We start from the raw sequence: 19,746 nt of genomic DNA, 5'->3' as shown, positions 1-19,746 counted from the left end.
ATAGAGACTGTGAAAATCAATACACAGAGTATGTGTTGAGATCAAGGTACGCAAGGTGCAAGTCAACATTCTACTTCCAGTACAGTGAAAAAGAGTGACCGTGACGTGCTGCAAGACACTCAAAAGCAGACTGAGTTCCATACTTACTAAGATGGCAGAAGCCTCCCAATGCATTTTTTTTTAGTGAGATTTCAGCTTGCTAAGTATGAAGTAAAATGGCTTTCAGCGATAGAAAGGAAGAAAGAAAATTTCCATTGCCTCCCAGAACAAAGGCATCGTGATCCACCTCATGCCCTCACAGCCATCAAAAGCCACATAGACTTTGGAGATGCCAACTTTGTCGGGGGGGTGGGGGGGGAGAGGTAGAGCTTGAGTTCCTCTTAGAGCCAATGAAACAAGATGCATCTGCCCAAGGAAATTTTACTCTACCCCCATGTCTCAAACTCCTGCTCTATGGCCACGCCCTTGAAGGTCTTGGCAGAGGGATGGCAAACGGGTTATGCAAAATGCGCTACTTGAGCACTCACCTGTAAGAGTGAGCACATGGCTCTAAAGACCATGGGTGTGCCTTGATACAGCGCTTTGCAGTTGTCTAGCTTCTTCACATTCATTACCTCCCCTGCTCCCTGTTAGGAAAGCAAAGCAAATATTGCTAGTCCTATTGTACAGTTAGGAAAAACAGGCTCAGGAAAGTCAGTCAGTAGACTGAGCCAACAGCATGAGCATGCCCTGGTGTTCTGTCAGGTCTTTCTTGAGTCTAGACAGAAGGGCACTGGGCTTCCTAAATATGGAGGCGGCAAGGTCAGTGAGAGCTCCACAGAACCCCAGGAGGCTGGAGACCCCCGGAAAGGAGAAAAGCTGAAAGGCAGAAGTGGCCTTCCAGTATGGCAGGTGACCAGATGTCAACCCGGAAGTCGTAGGCCTTCTTTTAGAGACAGCAGGCTCATGGTGAAAAAAGGACAGCTTTGTTATAGATCTGCATGCACAAAATGGAAAGCTGCCCCTCCTAGGTTTCCCTGCTCCATCCCTCCAGTGGTCCTCTGCCCTGACACCATCAAGAGCCTATCCTCGTTTCTCTGAATCCTCTGTGTTCAGTCAAATCCCATCACACAGGCTCTTGCTTCTCCATCGGGGGGGGGGGTCTCAGCCCCCTCCTCTTCTGCATCTCCAACTCATGCTTCCTGTTGAGGCCTAACTAAAGCCAAGTCCCCTCCTAGTTCACACTGACAGAGCAGGGTGCTGAGTTGGGTGCTATGCTAAGCCCTAGTCTCAAAATACGTTTTGAACTCCCACACACCATGATCTTATTCAGGATTTTGTGTCTCCAGGAGTGTTCTGCCCCTATCATCAACTATCCAAAATCACCTTGGCCCACCTATCAGGGTTTATCTCTATTCTCCTTCTTTAAGCCTTTTTTTGATAGCCCTAGCTGATTATGGACCCACCCTCCCTCTGTCCTCTCAACAGTCCCCCTCTTTTATAGCACACAATCTTAGCATGCTTGCGCAGAATTTGACAAATGCCGCCCTGTTCAGTCCCTGAGAAGGGCTGCACACAGGGGAAGCATTCAGGGGACCACTATAACCTTTCATGGAGTCTCCCACCAACAAGAGGGAGCCTAAGCGTGGCTTCAGAAGCTTGTCTCTGTCATGTACACTGGTCTTGGAAAATTACTAACATCTCTGTGCTTGAGTTTCTACCTTTGTAATAAAGAAGATAATAACTATTCATTCCTCGTGGTTATGATGAGAACTAAATGAGGTATCATTTATAAAGTGATTTGAATGGTGCCAAGAACGTTAACAAATGTCATACAAGTATTTATTAGGTAAATAAAGTCATTGCCAAACTCATCATTTTCCCCATAAAATTACCTTTTCCTATAACTATACCATTTCTGTTAATGGCACTATTATTACTTCCAGCTTTCTGAAATAAAAACCTTGACCTTTTTATCTCCTTTGTGCCTGCTGCTCAGCTCATGCTCAAATCTCCCAGGTTCTAGAAAGAAAATATCTGCCATGAGTGGTGGTGCTTCCCTTTAATCTTGACACTCAGAAGGCAGAGGCAGGCAGATCTCTGTAGGGCTGAGGACAGTCTGCTCTACATAGGGAATTCTAGGGCTATATACAGAGATATTGTATTTAAGTGGGGGGGGGGAGGCAAAGAAAATACACCTAATTTACCCATCTCTTCCTCAGGGCTTCGAGAACTTTATAACTGCCTGTTTAAGCTCCAGGACACAACTGCAGTCTGCTCAGAATTGTATGCACAAAGCATCGCCAAGCACTCCTTTCCCTGTATCATATCTTTGCAATACCTACAATGATGCCCTATCACCTTCAGAGCCAAGCCTAAATTCTTTTGTCTGAACCTAAAGACCCTCTTTAATCTGGTCCCACTGCGCTTTCTTAATCTTATCTCCCTGTGTCTTCACTTCAACCATATTAATTCCTCATGGTCTTGTAAAAGTCCCCTTGCTTGTCTCTACTTCTGTTCATATTGTTCTTTCAGCCTAGCAGCGTCTTCACTCTATCCTCCGAACCCCTCCAATCTGTTCATCCTCCAAGGCTAGCCCTATCCTGCAGACTTTCCGGCTGTACTTGTGCTTCAGCGTCCATGGACTCTAGAGTCTATTCTAACTCCATGCCACCACTGTACCTTGTGCTTTTATGTTACTTTATTAGTCTGATATCCCCAAGTAGACTTTAAACCTTTCAAAGCCAAGAAATGCAAATTATAGACTCCCATGATATCCTTCAAAGAAATAACAATCAAGGAGGAAAATCAAAACAAAACAAAAATCTCCTCTGTTAACCAGTATTTGATTTAGAATTTGCCTCTCCCTTCACTTTGGAGGCAGGAAGTGGATGAGAACGGAACCGCATACCTACCTAGCTGTTTCTATATGCTGAGATCACAGATGGCATGGCACCTCTACCTGGGGGGACTTGCTATAGCCAAAAAGCCTGTTCTTTCTGTGACAAGCGCCAACAATCTCTGTAATCTAGCTGCCATATGGTTCGCTCAGCCCTGTAGCAAAATCAGTTTCTCAGGAACATCGGAGAGATAAGGCAGGCTAACTCTCCTGTCTACAGAGTACAAGGAGGTCACCTTGAGCTGGCCCTAGCGAAAACACAACCTCCAAGGACGAGCCAAAGGCCAACCATAAGCATATCCAACATCCTCCGAAACACACATCCCCAGAATCTACCTCTTCTCTAAAATCCAGTCTCTTGGATCCAGCAAACGCCCCTCCTTTCATATTCCCCTAGATAATCCACAGCAGGCAAGGACAGAGAGGGGTGCCTTACCCTCACCATGAGAAGAGAGCTGTCAAAGTCAGAGTTTAATTTCTGTTTTCATAGTGTCTGGTCCTGAGGGCTACAAACAGAGTAAAACGGGTTTCATCATAGAGCCCGGCTGTCCCAATTTAGGAGGGACTGGCCCTACTTTTTGATCAACTATTCATCATTTCCCCCATTCTCCCTCTGTGAATTTTGAAGGCAGGAGGAGGTCAGGCCCCCCGTCATCTTCCTAAATTGCCCCAACCCCTCCCATCCAATTATCACAATCACAGACTGACGGAGAGTGCTTGTGTTTCACACTCAGAATGGAATAAGGGGAAGCCTGGAATCAAGGAGAGATATAGCTCTCCAGATATCCAGCATCTCCCCTAGCCTCGGGTTTTGCTAAAAAATTTCAAAGAAAAACAATAAGCCCATGTGGGGCTCTATTTTGGTACCATGCCACTTACCTAATTGGCTTAAAACACTCTCCTCCCCAGTTCTCACAGCTGAAGAAGGAGCCACGATCTGCCTGCCGAAAACAAAGCCTGAAGCGTGAGTACAACCTGCACAAGGGCACACAGAATGCGGCGGCTGGGCCTGGGCCTGGGGAAGCAGATGTCCAGGAAGGCTTCTCATCACTTGAAAACAAACTCCCGCAACTGTCGGGGCCTGAGGAGCCTCCTCTTCCCTCAACTAAGGGCCAGGAGCCTAGTGCCCTAAAGTAAGGGGCCGCCACTTCTGATAGCCTGATCCAGACTGCAAACCTGCCACCCACCTGCTGCCAGTCACTGTCCACACATGTGAAACAGGAAGTACAGAGTCTCAAGAGGAGCATGGATAAATCACTTGTTCTGAATGAGCCCTCTCTCACCTTGGACTGATAGCACCGTTCTCTCTCTCTCCTCCACACCCAATGTCTCAGCCGCACTGCTCTTCCTAGCCTCAAGCAATCTTCCTGTTCAGTGCTCTGAGTAGCTGGGACCACAGGGATGGCCAGGTACCCAGCCATGCTGATCTGAAACAGCATCCTTGGCTGTGTTCCTTGGGTGGGAAACATGTGGATGCCCATAGAGGCACAAAGGAAAAGAAATCAATTCTTCCTTGATTTTCACCTCAACTCATACTTAATGAGCTCCAATGCATAGCATCATCATGAAGGTGACAGGGGCACAGTGGCAGACAAAACCAGGAAGTTATTATTGCCCCTATGTCAAGTTAAGATGCTACCCATAGGAGTTAATAAGAAATAACCCAAAACATGTATCAAAGACTCATACTTTATTTTAGTATGTGCGTTTAGTGTTTAGTAATAATATGAAGAACAGCTACAATGATGAGGGTAAAAAAATCCAGCACGGCCCTTTGCAGCTAACTCCTGGCTTACTTTGTAGCTAACTCCTGGCTTTCATCTGAAGTGACTATCACAACTGACATCATATTATCCACTAACATCACGTAACACTTCCATGTCCATCTCCTTCCAAGTGAATGAGGCTTATCCCCGATGGCCAGTTCTAACCCCAAGGCAAAGTGCTAAGGTAACAACTGCTCTTCAAGCAGTTGTTAAGACATCTTAAGGCATACACGCACACACACACACACAAGCAAAATGCAATGCACCCTTAGCTGCAGCTCCATCTTGCACCTAAGAAGCCCATAGCGCAGAGAACACGCACCGCTCTCCTGCCATGACTGCATGGAAAAGCCATGAACTGCTGCAGAGACTTGGAAATACTGTGAGATGCTTTAGGTCTGAGCTGGGCATGGGTGTGGACACTAAGAACTCACTGACTAGGGAGAGTTGCACCAAGTCACAGAAACAGGACAGAACAGAAGTGCCAAATCTAAAAAGAAAAGAACGAAAGAAACCATGCACAATTTGGAATTCTTAAGCAGCACATTTTGGATCTAACAGAGCAAGGGCGAGAAAGAGTGAGCTAAAAGGCTTAGGGTGGTGGGAGCTGAATTGTGGAAGCCCTGCATGCCATAAGAAGGTTTCCTTTATTCCATAGGTAGTGTGAAGAGGTTATTTAAGATTTCTGGGTTGGAAAGAGAGATCTTATTTTAGAAAGCAAGTCTAACAATAGGTAGTAGATGGGAGAGGAGAGAGATGAGGCATTCTGCTTGCAGCTCTAGGGGCCACCTGGGTGGGGTGATGCCAGCTAGAGCATTATGAATAACAACTGTGCTGAGGGGACAGCACAGCACTGAAAACTGCCATGAATTGTCAACGGGTGCATTCAGGGGGTGGGTGTGAAAGGAAGCCACAGATGCCAGGTGATGGTGGTGCCCACCTTTCATCTTAACACTTGGGAGGCAGAGGTAGGTGGATCTCTGAGTTCGAGGCCAGCCTGGACTACAAAGTGAGTTCTGGGACAGCCAGGGCTACACAGAAAAACCCTACCTCAAGCAAACAAACAAAAAAGAAGCCACAGATGATTCTGAGTTTTGTAGTAGTTTGGTGGGGGAGGTAGGGCTTGATAGAAATTGTTAGGAAAGGACAGAGGACATGAGAAGAAGCCAGTGGACTTAACTGAAGATCCCACAAAGAGCAAAGTCGATGTCTCTAGGAATCTTGAGACAGACAAAAAGGCCCATCTAGAATTTTAGGATGTGTCTCACTTCTTCCCAGAATAGGAATTCCAGTAATCTGAAAAGCATTGTCCACCTCACCCCACCCTGCCCACCCCAGGCGCTCAACATAGGAAACAATTGATCTTGGTAAGGCTTGTGGTTGTGGGTTTTATCTGACAGAGTGACCACAGCGACAGCCAGTAGGAAGGCACGCATTAGGAAAGAATCGTACCAGCGGGAATGCTACCAGCCTGGACTGACATGAGGTAGGCTGCTGGAGCAACTTCGTTAAAAACCCAAGTTGCATTTTTGTGGAGAAAGGGAGCTAATGACAGAACCATGGGATGGGAACAGTGGAAATCACTCCAGTCGGTACCTCTGTGCTTAGACGCCGGCTGTTTGTCAGAGCTGCTCCTGGGCTACAGACAGATATTCCCTTTCCTAAATGGAAACATCTACCCTAGAGAAAAGGAGAAGCGTGATGCTGCAGGTGAAGGGGGTACTAAATTGGAACCTGGTCTATGGAAAAGCCATTAGCTGGACAAGTGGCAAAATCAGAATGCAATCTGCAGGTTAGTTAACAGTTTTGTATCCGTACTGTAGACTTCTCCTCCTTCTCCTCCTTCTCCTCCTTCTCCTCCTTCTCCTCCTCCTCCTCCTTCTTCTCCTCCTCTTCTTTCCCCCTTCTCCTCATCCTCCTCCTTTTCTTTCCCCCTTCTTCTCTTCCTCCTTCTCTTATTTTCCCCTTCTTCTCCTCTTCCCCCTCCCCCTCCTCCTTGAGATAGGGTTACTCTGTGTAGCCCAGGCTGGTCTCAAGCTCAGAGATCCGCCTACCTCTACCCCAGAGTGCTGGGATCAAAGGTGTCAAATACCACCACCACCCGGCAACTGTCGGCTTCTTGGTTTGATATTTTTATACACTGTATAATTTTTGGAAATTGGGCAAAGGATATTTGTGGATGCTCTACTGTGTTTGCAACTTTCTTGTAAGTCTGAAATTATTTCAAAACTTAGATTGACAAGTGAAGTCACTTTAGAGCTGGGAATGGCGGTGTACACCTGCAATCTCAGTACCCAGAGAGCTGGGACCGGATAGTGAGGAAGAGTAATTTTAAAATGCAAGCACTGCTCCTTGTTTTTAAAGAGCCATAGACAGCAGTTATCTTCTACCTGTCCTAGCACTGTACGTGGGTTCAGAACTCAGATTTGTCTTTTTAGTTCCCAGCCTTCAGATCAAGAAAGTCCAGACTTTACCAAGCCAAGGAACCACATTAGAGGAATCCCATTTACACCTGAGCCTTATTTGCATAATGAGACCTGGACCCTGAGAATAAAGAAGATTTTGATGGGGACGCTCTTGGGTAGAAGCGACCATTTTTCATGCTGTCTGTGCCAGAGCCATGCTATAATGTCCACACTTCCTTTGACACTCCTTCTCTCTAGAGACAGAGGGTATGGCCCCGACCCTTGAATCCAGAGGACACTAGCAACTCTTTTCTAATAAGCTGGATCTTGTGGGTGTTCTGTGTGGCCACGCAGCTCTGCTTGCTTACGCAGTTAGGAAGCTCAGCCAAGGTCCCTCCCAACCACGCTCCTCAATCCCCAGAACTGAACAACAGTATGTATATAACCAATAACTGGTATTGGTTTAACCACTATGGCGACAGAAAACCTAAGCAGTATGTCAGGAATGGTTAGAACCTGGGACCAAACAGTATGAAGAGACTTCCCCTGTACTGGGTGTTCTCTTTGAGCAGGGTTCACTTAAGCACTCCTCACAGAGCAACTTCCCAGGGCCTATCACAAATCCCTAAGAGAGCTGCTGTTACTGGCTCCATTCTACAACAAAGGGACCTGAGGTTAATTAATTTGCCCCAGGTGGTAGGGCTGCGGAGCCACGGAATAGGAGGTACTCACTTGGCTGAAAAGTCAGCTGTAGAGCATACAGTTCACTGAACTGCTAGGAATAGGAGAGACCTTCAAGACAGGTGACATGAATGGAGAAGTAAGGACAGCCCCTTAGGAAGCAGGCTGTTTATAAGGAGGTGACAGAAGGAGAGCCCATGACTAGGATAATCTGAGAGGGCCAGAGAGGGAAAGAAAGCATGTAAGGACATCAGAAAAACCAAAATCTGAACCTTTGTTATTACAGTGCTCATGGCAGGATCCACAAATTAGCTTCACCTTTTAAGGGCATCCAGGTCAACTGCAAGCCAGCACGGAACCCCTCCCCCAAACTTAGAATTGTGAGTAACAAACCCTTCAGAAGATATTCATCTCTGGACCATTGAATAGGAGTCAGGCCCATTGGGTTACTCTCTGTTGCCAGGGCAACACTATCCCTTCTCTGTCTTCCTCTTGCAATAACCACATCTCTGAGATGATCAAGCTACTGTTCAACTTTAGAAAGATAGAAAAAGAAAAGCTCTCTTGGTGTTTTTGTGTTTTGTTTGTTTTCAGACAGAGTTTCACTACATAGCTCTGGCAGGCCTGAGATCCATGTGCCCAGCCCTAAGGTATAGGGCTAGGGATTGAACCCACAGCCTCTGTGATGCTGGATAAGCACTCTCCCAACTGAGCCCCATCCTCTGCTAAAGCTCTCCTACTTAAAACCGTGGCTCACGACCTTGGATGGCCCAGAGAGCACTGAACTCACTGGAGCTCTTCACACCAGATGTTTTCCTTTACAAGAAGCTCCTCGGCGTGCACTGAAGTTTTAAGTGTCTCCTCCACAGAGCACTCCTAAAACCAATGCTTTCAACTTGAACTTCTGTCTAACAGGCTCTGAGGCCTAAAGAAGATCATCTGTCAGAGCTCCCTAGCCCCAAGCCACCACCCAGAAGAAAACAGAGACAGAGCAGACAGAGAATCGAGGGTGATGTTGGCTGAGGTGGGAATAGCGTTTCCTCTCCCTAGAGTCTCATCTGCTCTACTCTCTGCTGAGTGTGAGCCATGCATAGCAGGAACTACTCAGGTAATTTGCATGTGGGAATGCAGACTGAAACACCTTCCCCACCTGGGGTTGGCCATGTCCCTCCTCCACGCTACTTCCCAGCAACAAGGAGTTGCATTAGAGGTGGCGGTGTCTTGCTCTGCCCGGAGTTCAAGCAGCACAGCCACCAGACCAGGATGCACTTCTCCTGGGCGGGGCCCCACAAGGATGATGTGCGAGGCTTCTCCAAGAATGCTTCTCCCAGAATTCTAGGTCCCACTTCAGGGGAAGCAGCTTCAGTAGAATGACAAGCGAGGGTGGTGGAGTTCCTGAAAACAGCTCCTTAAGCCGTGAGTTTGTTAAACGGAAGTATAAGGTAAAAAGACGTTGGCTTCAGAGTATCTCAGTGAAGAGGTCACTTAAAGCTTTGGTGCCCAGGTCCACAGCTTAGGGTCTTCTTAGCATTGACCTCAACCACCCAGGCTACTACCTGGAGGTGCCCTCTGGAAGGGATCAATGTCAGTATCCGGCCAAAACAATTTAATATGCTTACTACGAAGAGGCCGATGAATCTCACTGGAGATGCAAGCAGATTTGTTACACCCAGCTTTACCTTCTTCATATCCCAGGTCGTGATCCCACCTTCCAGTAGAGATTGTGAGATCTAAAGTCCAAGGAAGGGTTGGGGACTTCAGAGTAGAAATTTCTGGAACTTTTTTTTTTCTGGTGTTTGGGGTAACGGTGGGGCTGAGGAATGAATAGCTGTTGTGTTTAGGTTAAGAGTGAGCAAATCAGAAGGAACTGAGCAGGAAGGGGGGTGATGAAGGAGCTGGAAGCATCAGGTAGGGGGGTAAGTGAAACCCAGGAGAAGAGGCTCTGCATGGGAAACCAGTAAATCAGAATACACCTATAATTCAGCAGGCAGGCTGCGGCAGTAGGACTGGCAATTCTAGATCTGCTTAAGCAGGTCTAGATCTACTTAGGAAGATGAGATCTCAACAGACAGACAGAAAAAAAAATCCAAAACTAAAAATTAGCTAATTAATTAAATGAGAGAGAGACCAACTACATAACAGCCACATAGGTTGTCTTGGGACTCTCCTGTACCCTTTCAAAGAAAATCTTCACCTAGGAGCCTTGGGTTCACTCTCACAAACGGACCATGTCACGGTCTGAGACTTACCCCCCTCGCTCTTCTTTGCCTTATCTTTTCCCCACAGTTGCATTAGGCGACGACAAAGTTGGGAAAGCTGTTCCACGAACTGCCTTGCTGTTTTCTCTCCCAGGGATGGATTCAGATGGAATGATCACCTACTAACTCTGCTCTTTCCATCGTGGCTGTAAACAGACCCTCCTCGACTCTCTAAATCCACATAAATCCGACCAGAACCAGAGTTGTCAATTAGGAGGTGCTGGTAATGCCCAATGATGGTCTAAGCAAGCATGCAAGACCACATATTGAGACTATGGCCACAGCCCCAGCTCAAAGAAGGCTGAATTCCAGAGCCTCTTGTGAGGTCATGACAGTGGCCCTCCACACTTGGCACTACGCTAGAAGAGAATTCCTTATGGTGAAACTACACCAGCCCCCCCGTATTTCCCACTCAATACTTCAACCAAGCAGATGCAGAAAATGCCTCATATAAAAAAGAAGGGATCCCCACAGAGGAACGTTAACAAGACACATAGCAAATCTGCCTCTCTTTGAAGTTAAAGGATGGCTCGAAGAAACTCTGCTTCCCGAAGCCCCCAAGCTGCCCCCTAAGTAAAAAAGGTACAGCAAACTCTGAAGTTGGGCTCTTCGCTTACTACAGAAATGGTACCTGGCCGTGCCTCTTGAGGCGTTTATCCTGAAGCATGAGCAGGTGAGATAAACAAGCACCACTCGACACGCCTGTGGGAGTCCAGGATGGAGAGTATTTGGAAAGCTCGGGCGGCAGGAGAAAGTGGTAGGTACTTCAAAATGCCAACTAACCAAGTCAGGAAGGAAACCCACACCAAAAATATTGCCATATGTGAAGAAAACTGGCGATAGAGAATTCTGAAGTTCAGGAAAAGAAGAGAGCTGCTTGCGAGAATGTGAAGGAACGAGCCAGGCACTGTGGTCGCACACCTGTAATCCCAGCGCTTGGAAGGCAGAAAAGTAGGAGAACTGAGGTAAGTATGAGGCCAGCCTGGTACACATACTGAGTTCCAGGACAGACAGGACTACACACAGTGAAAACCTCTATCACACAAATCATAATAATGATGATGCTACGAGGAGACTGTGGGTCTTCCAGAAAATTCCTGAAGGAGAGATGCTTGGTGGCCAAAGTGCCGCCCTGATTGAAACAGCTGAGGACGCTTTCCAGAGTGGTTCTGGTCCCTTGGCCTGGGCTGTCATTTGAGTGGTTTCAAAATGCATCTAGGCCAAAAAGCAAATGGGCAGAGACATGTCCATAAGTGATGCTGGTGATGGGTACTAAGGTTGCAAGAAAATCTGCATAATTCTTCAGGCTTTACAGCCAGCAAGGAACAACAGAAAGAAAGAACCCAAAGCAAGAAGTCTTGTCCTAAGTATCTAAGAAGCAAACTTTTATACTTTCATCAGATTCTATACATCAATTAACAAATCAATTAGAATAAAATTAAATGCAGAAACTCTAAAACTGCCACCTGTGACATGACCTCATTACTTCTCTGACTATAAGTGGCTATCAGATCTGTCCCAACTTAGGCATGAAGAAACCCATCCCTAGGTCTGGGAACCCTGAATCAGATCAGGGTGAGTCGGGAAGCCTGCTTTGAAAATATAGAAGCTTTCAGCCACGTCCCAGGATCTTTCAGCAACTTCCTCCTGACAGCTGTAAAATGTAAGCCACGATCCGCTGGAGTCAAAACACCGACCTGGCAGGACTACAGCAGTTCATTCACCCTACAAGCACGATGTGATGTTTGGAGAGACACTGACGAGGATGGATCTTAGACTTCTTATTTGTGAAACAGAAAAACAGTATTTACCACAGACGTTCCCCCCTACCCAAGGTGACCACAGCATACTCACAAACCCATCATGATCTGTAGCAAATCTGCCCCCCCCCCAAGGTCAGCATCCAGGTCCATGACTCCCATGGGCTCTCCTAAAACAGGACCGCTCTTACACAACCCAGCTTCCTCTCTCTACAACCCACTAACTCTCAGGCTCAGGTTAGCAGGAACAGCTGGGTGAAAACGATAGTTGTGTGTAAACTTTTCCATACTCAGTATACTTTCAGAACGTGACATTTGTATTTACCCACTCTTCCTGCTTACACGGGTCTAGGTTAGTAAGGAGAAACATTTAGATAGGCTTGGTAGCATACACCTTTAACCCCAGCACTTGTAAAGCAGAGACAGACTGATCTGTGAGTTCATAAGCCAACCTAGTCTTCATAAGGAGGTCTAAGCTAGCCAGGGCCACATAGTGGCCCAGTGAAGAAGAAGAGGAAAAGAAGGGGGAGTGATGAGTGATGCCTTATATTTTATATTGCCATACTCACAGCAATCCTATTAAATGACCACCATTCCCATTTTATGGGAAACTAAGACACAGAAAGTAACTTGCTCAGTACCTCCCATCTGGAAACCTCAGAAGATGATTTCCAAGCCCTGACCTGGCCCACCTGATCAGGAGCCTGAAGTCCTTGGTCATTACAATCTGTATTTAGTAGGATTTTTGTGTTTTACAGCAAGGGCATATTTTCAGAAACCTCATCTAACATCATAATTAATAGTGAAAGTCTGGATGTTTTCCTCCACGAATAGAACAAGGCTGGCTGCTCTCAGCACTCCTATTCAACATTGTACTTGGCAGGCCTAGCTGGTGCAATAAGGAAAGAAAAAGAAAGAAATGGCAAACAGAAAGGAAAAATTGAACTTTTTTGCTGACAACACAATCATGTGCAAAGAGAGTCCCAACAAATCCCAAAAGAAAAAGCGTTACTGGCACCAAAAAAAGTGAATTGATTAGGGTCGCAGGATATAAAATCAACATTAAAAATAGAAGGTAGGAGTTTCAGCTCAGTTTCTCTAGCATTCGTGAAGACCTGGCCTTTAACCTCCACACTCAAAAGGAGTGTTGGCCTTCTGTACCTCTGGCTTACGCATCAACAGATTGTGTACTAGATAGCCTACTGACAGGTACTTCTGTGAGGAAGCACAGAGGCTTTCATCTTGTCATTGCTTCCTAAGCAGTGCATGTCAACAACTGTTTACACAGCTTCTACGTCATATGAGGTATTGTAAGTAATCTAAAAACAACGCCGGAAGGGTACGTACAGGCTATACACAAACACTATAGCATTCATAAGGGATTTGAGCACCCACAGATTTGGGGTATTAATGGACGGTCATGGAGCAAGTAGTGTTCCTTGGATACTGAGGGACAACTGTACTAGCAATGAGTAGACTGGAAAATGAAATCAAGTTAACATCCCAAACCATGAAACACATTACATTTGACAAAATACATACAAGCCACATTCATGGATAACCAAACATTACCAAGATGGTTTTTATTTCTTCATTTTAGACAGGGTCTCTCTACATAGCCCTGCATATCCTGGAGCTCACAATGTAGGTCAGGCTGGCCTTGAACGCCCAGAGATCTGCCTGTCTCTGCCTTCAAAGGGCTGGGAATAAAGGCATATGCCACCATAACTGGCATATATTGGTTTTGATTCTGTCTTTTTAATTATTTGGCGTATGGGTGTTTTGACTGCATGTTTGTCTATGCATCACGTGTGTGTGTGTGCTTGGTGCACCCATGTAGGTCAGAAGAGGGAGTCAGATCCCCTGAGATTGGAGCCACCATGTGGGTGCTGGGAATCTGTGCCCTCTGGGAGAGCAGCCGGTGCTCCTAACAGCTGAACCATGTCTGACTTCAAATGCTGCTTACATAGTTAAGTACAAACTTGAGTAACCTAGCATTCAAGATGAAGGGCACTTTCACCCTAACCCACCTTTCTAAGCTCCTTAACTGTTTCTCCTTTTGTTTCTTGTCTGTTTGTCAATCCCAAGCATGGCCTTGTACTATCAAGAATGCTGTTCTCTTCATTGAATTGATTTTCATTCACTGATTCATCTTTCTTTACCCTCAAACCACTCCCAACTCATCTGTCTCTCATTATTGGAATAACATCTCAAAACTGCTCCAAGAAATTTCTTAAATTCTCTAAACAGGTATGGTTGTCCTTCCCTTCATGACGCTCTTCCACACTCCCCTCCTCCAGCATTGTCATTAGCTACAACATTTTGTATACTCTAAGCTGAACTGCTGTTACACATATGTTGTTCAGAATTGTAAATTCACTGATAACAGGATCTACAATCAATTTGTTGAAATAAACATCTAAAGAATTAAGAAAAAACTTAAAAATCTCTTTAAATAACAAAACTTTAGAGATACAGAACACACCCCTGTCATAACAGAATGAATGCTACCCTGATCATTGCTCAGTTTGGAGTGGTGACCTTCCTTTCACTCAATTCTCAGTTCACTTTGGTTTTTGTTAGATGGGCCAATACCAAGATCAAGGCCAAGGAAAACATCTCAGCCTAATGGACAAAGACAGTCCATTCTCAGTCTTCATAAAGCAGACAAAGAGGAAAAGGGTGGGGAGCCAATGTCCTTAGAAAAGGGTAGGGAATCATGAATGATTTAAAAAAAAAATCATAAAGGAGTCTGCATCCAGAAACAGCATAGAGAGTAACTTGACTGTCAGTCTTGGCAGAGATCTGTATTGCGCATAGACACAGAAACCCTGAGGATACCTATGCTTCTGTCCTTCTGGAAACAACTGCAAGGGATAGAGAAATGTCAGCCACTTCTCACCCACCTCAGGAGACTAGCAGCACAGCCATGTCCTGCGCAGAGGCTCACAGGCATTCTGGCTTTGGAGAAGCTCTACCTCTGTCCCAGAAAAGGTCCCAGGAGAGGTATTTGGCTCTTGCTGCATATACAGAGTGGGAGGGAATGTGACTGTAGATTGAGCTCATATGCCATACTCTCCTTGAAGCAACTAGCTGGGGGAAAAGTCCTGGATTCAACTTCCATTTCCTAATTACCAGAAGCCTCTCAGCTGATTGGGAGCAACCGATTTCAATCAGTACAATTTGTCTTTTGACCCCAGCTTGGCAAAAGCTTCCCAGATCTTTGCCTGGGTTCTAACATGTCTTCTTCATGTCACCGTAATGTACTTTGCCTGTCCTCCATGTCTGCCTAACTTCTTATATTCTTACACAGCACTCTAACTCAGCAAGATTAATCTATGTACATTGTTCTCTTTCACATTTATTTATTTATTTATTTATTTACATACTTACTTATTTAGAGAGTGTGTGTGTGTGTGTGTTCATGTGTGCCTGCCACTGTGTGTGTGTGTGTGTAAGTCAGGGGATAACTTGCAAAAGCCAATTCCCTTCTACCGTGTAGATTCTAGAGCTCAAACTCAGGTTGACAGCCTTGACAGCAAGTGTCTTCACTCCTGGGCCACCTTGCTGGCTAGGCCTGTTCACTGTTAAGATTAAAAGAGCCTACTTAAATTTCATAAAAGGACTAAACATTTCAGCAAAGAGTGGGTTAGAGACAGTTGTGTGGATTAACTGGGCATTTGACAACATGGCTTCTCCTGTAGCATGCTTAATTATGGTGTTTAACAGACATCTCTGAAGTTTAAGATGAAACTTTCAAAACAAACTTCTCTCCCAGTGATGACTTGAGCCCTGCCACTGAAAGAAAAAGAAAAAAAATCAGCAGATAATGTAAGGATTTTATTTGAAGTCGGCATTCTCTTTTGTTTTCTTATTTTTTTTATTTTTTTCTCACTGAAAGGAAAAAAAAAAAGGTGATGCTCAGTTTTAAATTTTAAGAGTTCAGGTTGCTTTGTCAAAAAAAACTGACTGTCAACACGAAAAGAAACATTTTCAACTTTGTCATGATTTTACACTTTCATAGTCAACTCAACTACAATCACTCAATTTTCTAGAGTTGCCTATGTCCTCCCTAGAAACCCATAAACTAGATTTATTTCTGTGTGCATATTCCAAAAAATAAATGGGATTGAGAGGCTTAATTTAATAAATACAGGAAAGAAAGTAACGCCCATTTCACATCCAAATTCAAACCTAGGTGAAAGTATCTCTTTAGTAAAATTGATACTAACAGCATTTCAACCTTTGAAAAGAAAAACCCAAGAATATGTGCTAAAGGCTACAGACGGTGCTGGGCATGTAGCCAGGGCTACATAGTAAGTCCACATCTCAAAAATACAAAAAAGAGAAATTAAAATAAAAAAAAAGATTGCACAGACTGAAACTGATATCACCATTCCTTTCCCAAGTCAATATTTAAAGCACCAAATGCCACTAAGCCAACATGGGGGTAAAGAGTTTAGATATTTGCATATTTACTTTTTCCTCTACTTACCAAAAAGACACTTTCCTGATCCTCTCAAACATTCTAATCGTTTACACACACACACACACACACACACACACAGCATTGGAAGAGCATATTTTCACTATGTGGCCTCTGGCTGGCTGGAGCTCATTGTGGGGCGCTGAAGGTATGCACCACCATGCCCGGCCATGGAATAGGTTTTCATGGCAGAACTTCTAAAAATTAAGTTGAGGTTTTAGTTTCTTACCCTAAGATTCTATTTGTGAGGTAAGGTGATTGGAAAAGAAAGGCTTTGACTTGATTACTTGACATAGGAAAGGACTCAGAAGTAGCAGAACCCAACTAGTTAAGGTGTAACTTGTGAAGAATTTACCATATAATTGTCTTAATGGCAAAGCTAGCAGACTCTGTCAACTGAAAAAAATTAAACACTACTTTGGGGAAAATGTGTAAAGACATTCCAAAACTAAACAATCTTTCAATTATTTTAAAGCAAGGTAGCTGAGGGCATGACAAGGGGAAAACTTACACTCTATATCCTGATGTACTTGCTGAATTTTGAGCATAAGAAATGTGCTTCTTATATAAAAACGTAAGTCAGTCCAGTTTCATTTTTAAAATAAGCTGTTATTAGGGAACAAAATTAAAGAGCCTTGGATAATAAAGGATGGGAAGAAGGTTACAAATGCCTTGATTAAGAGCTAAGAGGAACTGTTGTTAATCAAACTCCCAAGATCCCCAAACATTTACTAGTCAAATTAATAGTTCTATTTGCATTCAAATTTGGGGGTGTGTGGAAACCTGCCTCCTCTTCCCATCTCCACCCCAGGAAAGCATCACCTCCAGCAAGACCTATCTTCCTACCTCTCAGATCCCATTAACACTAATCACACTGATTAAGCATATCATGGCCAAGTACTCTAATTGATAAGGGCTCTTTTGGAGAGGGGAGAAGAGAAGAAAAGAAAAATGGGTTCCCATAGTGACAGGATCATCAAACTCAGCTTTCCCACACAAAGCCTGGGGTTGTAGATCAGCATTTGTACATAAATGTTGAAGCTACTTTTTTGAACTTCACTTGACTTCATCCACTCAAAAGAGTGTCTAAGCTAGACACAGTACCAACCACTGCTGGGGGCAGGGATGAGGATAAAGAAGATCTCAAAGATAAGACGTTAGTTGTGAGGGTGGGCCTGGAGAAGAACAAGGGAGGGGGCTACAGTTGGGATACAAAGTAAATAAACTGTAATTAATAAAAAAATAAATCAATTTCTAAAAAAAAATATATATATATATATATGTCATTTGTGTCTCACAAATTACATTCTGCAGAGGAAAGCAGCCACCTAAGACATAATGGCATTTAGGGTGGCAATTCAGCCCCTGAACCTATAACCAAAGCTCCTGGGACTGGTCAATTTCCAATCTGGTTTCACTTTCCCATCTCCAAGCTGAAGCACAGCCGGCTTCCCAGCTGGTTGGGAAAGAAAGGATTCTGCAAATAAACGGAGTTTTAAAAATATTCGGCCCCTTTTGCTAAGAACCACCTTCCTCTCATATGTGGATCTGGGCGCCAGACTGATTTCAAAGTCCCCAGAAGCACACCACTCACTGGAGAAGAAGTCAGCAAGTCCCAAAGGAAGACACAGTCTTCTTCCCTGCTGTCTCCCCCATCTATTCAATTAGGAAATGGCTTAAAAACATGTATCTGAGAAAGCAACAAGATTGGGGGGGGGGTAGTTACACCAAATATGTGCAGACATATTACACGGTGGAGAGCACCACGCAAAGAACGGGACAGGCGCCCAGCATGGCACCCAGTTTCACAGTTCCTGAGGCCTTTGTAGCTTCTACCTCTCTCTCCCACAGAAAGAAAGCTCAGAAGACGGCTCCCTATATGCAAATTTCTTAGAAATGCAAAAACTTTACTCTTTACCAGTAGAGGTAGTCATTTTGACTAAATGCTATACATTGGAGGGCCCTTTGCTCAGGCATCACTCTTCCAGAGAGACCCCTAGCTCCCACGCTCAGACCTCACAGTCACAGCTAGCCATTATGAGGACACTTCTGAGAAGGAGTCCAGCGTGATCCTTGGCTTGATGTGACTGAGGCATGTGCTTTTAAGGCCAATATATATATATATATATATATATATATATATATATATATATATATCCCTTCGCATGGTGCACTATCTCTTAGTCCCCTTCCCAGACACAGCTGGTAGAAGCCCTCCCTAGGAGCCACACCTCTAGAGCCCAGACAGCTCAGCGTTGAAACTGGCTGAACAAAGTAACAATTGAGCCCCAGTTGCTCAATATAACGGCCACAATGACAGTTTCCAAGTGCCAGCTTCCCTATTTTGCAATGGGCAAATCTGCTCCAAGGAGAGAATGTCCCAACGACCCTGTGGCCCACAGGGCTTTCTTTAGAATAGAAAACAGAAAATGAATGTGTTAGCTATTTCCTGCTGAGCACAAGGAAGGTGTTGTGGTTAGTTAGGCTGATTTTGTTTCCCCATTTAATATGCCATTACAGCACATGTTGTCTTGAACCACACAGTAGAAAATAATATAATTTATGTTCTTCTGTTATATTATCTCCAGTTCCATAAGTCTCCTCTCACAGAGATGCCCTTTAGTTTCTAATCCTCTTATGTAAAGCTTCTCTGATGCCTATCTGTACACTATCCTCCTTTTTTTTTATCCTAAAGTATTTACTGCCATAGACATTCCTGCTCCTCGATAATTTATGATGTGTGAGGGCCTTCCCTTTACAAGTGATTGCAGCCCTAAATTTATCTGTGCAAGAGCTATAGTACACATAAATAATACGAGATGCCCATAGCCTAAAAGCAGAGAGTATTTATGACCTCCAGTCTTTCATGATCTCTACGTTCAGCTGTTGAAACTGTTCAGTGCTCCCTGAACCGAGGTGCTAGGAAGGAGACCCTGCAGAAGACAAAGGGCAGGGATGCCCGCTTGACAGTGCTTGACTGACAACAGCTATCAGTCCTCAGTGACCCTGAGGAGGGATCGTGTGGAGACTGTGCGTATTCAGGAGCAACAACCCGAACGGAAACTGTCCTTGGACAAGGTTCAATACGTGTTTTTACTATCTACTTCCCACTGCACAATACAGTTAGTTCCACAATTCCCCAAGGGATCTCAGATAAAATACTTAATAGATTTTAAAAAGAGAGAGAGAGAGAAAAAAAAATCCTTAGCTGGTCTCAACTTGTCATCATAAAACATTCAGAGCATAAAACCCACATTAAAAAGCAGGCAACAATATTGCTTAGAATAATATCAGAGCCATAAACTGCTGCCATTCCCCCAAGTTTTTCTCTCCATGGTAAGACACTTCCAAGATTCTTCTCATTAAAGTGATCAGGGTTTAGCACAGTGCTTAGATACACTCCCACAACTAACTGTCTAAAATTTGCCTCTTAGAGGAATGGGGGGAGGGAAGCTTCCAAAAGTCAAAGGCATTGATTTCTCCAGAAAGATAAAAGCAGGAAAAAAAAATTC

At 44.6% G+C, this 19,746-nt stretch overlaps 1 protein-coding gene across 5 annotated transcripts in view; it reads right to left on the bottom strand.

The window, feature by feature from the left end:
- Nrg2 (neuregulin 2) overlaps positions 1-19,746 on the bottom strand; it is a 178,242-nt gene that overhangs the window by 156,114 nt on the left and 2,382 nt on the right. The window lies entirely within an intron of this gene.

Source organism: Meriones unguiculatus, chromosome 2 (assembly GCF_030254825.1).
Source record: "Meriones unguiculatus strain TT.TT164.6M chromosome 2, Bangor_MerUng_6.1, whole genome shotgun sequence".
Lineage (NCBI taxonomy): Eukaryota > Metazoa > Chordata > Mammalia > Rodentia > Muridae > Meriones > Meriones unguiculatus.
The sequence above is the reverse complement of the archived record's forward strand: the minus strand, read 5'-3'. Positions and strand labels throughout refer to the sequence as shown.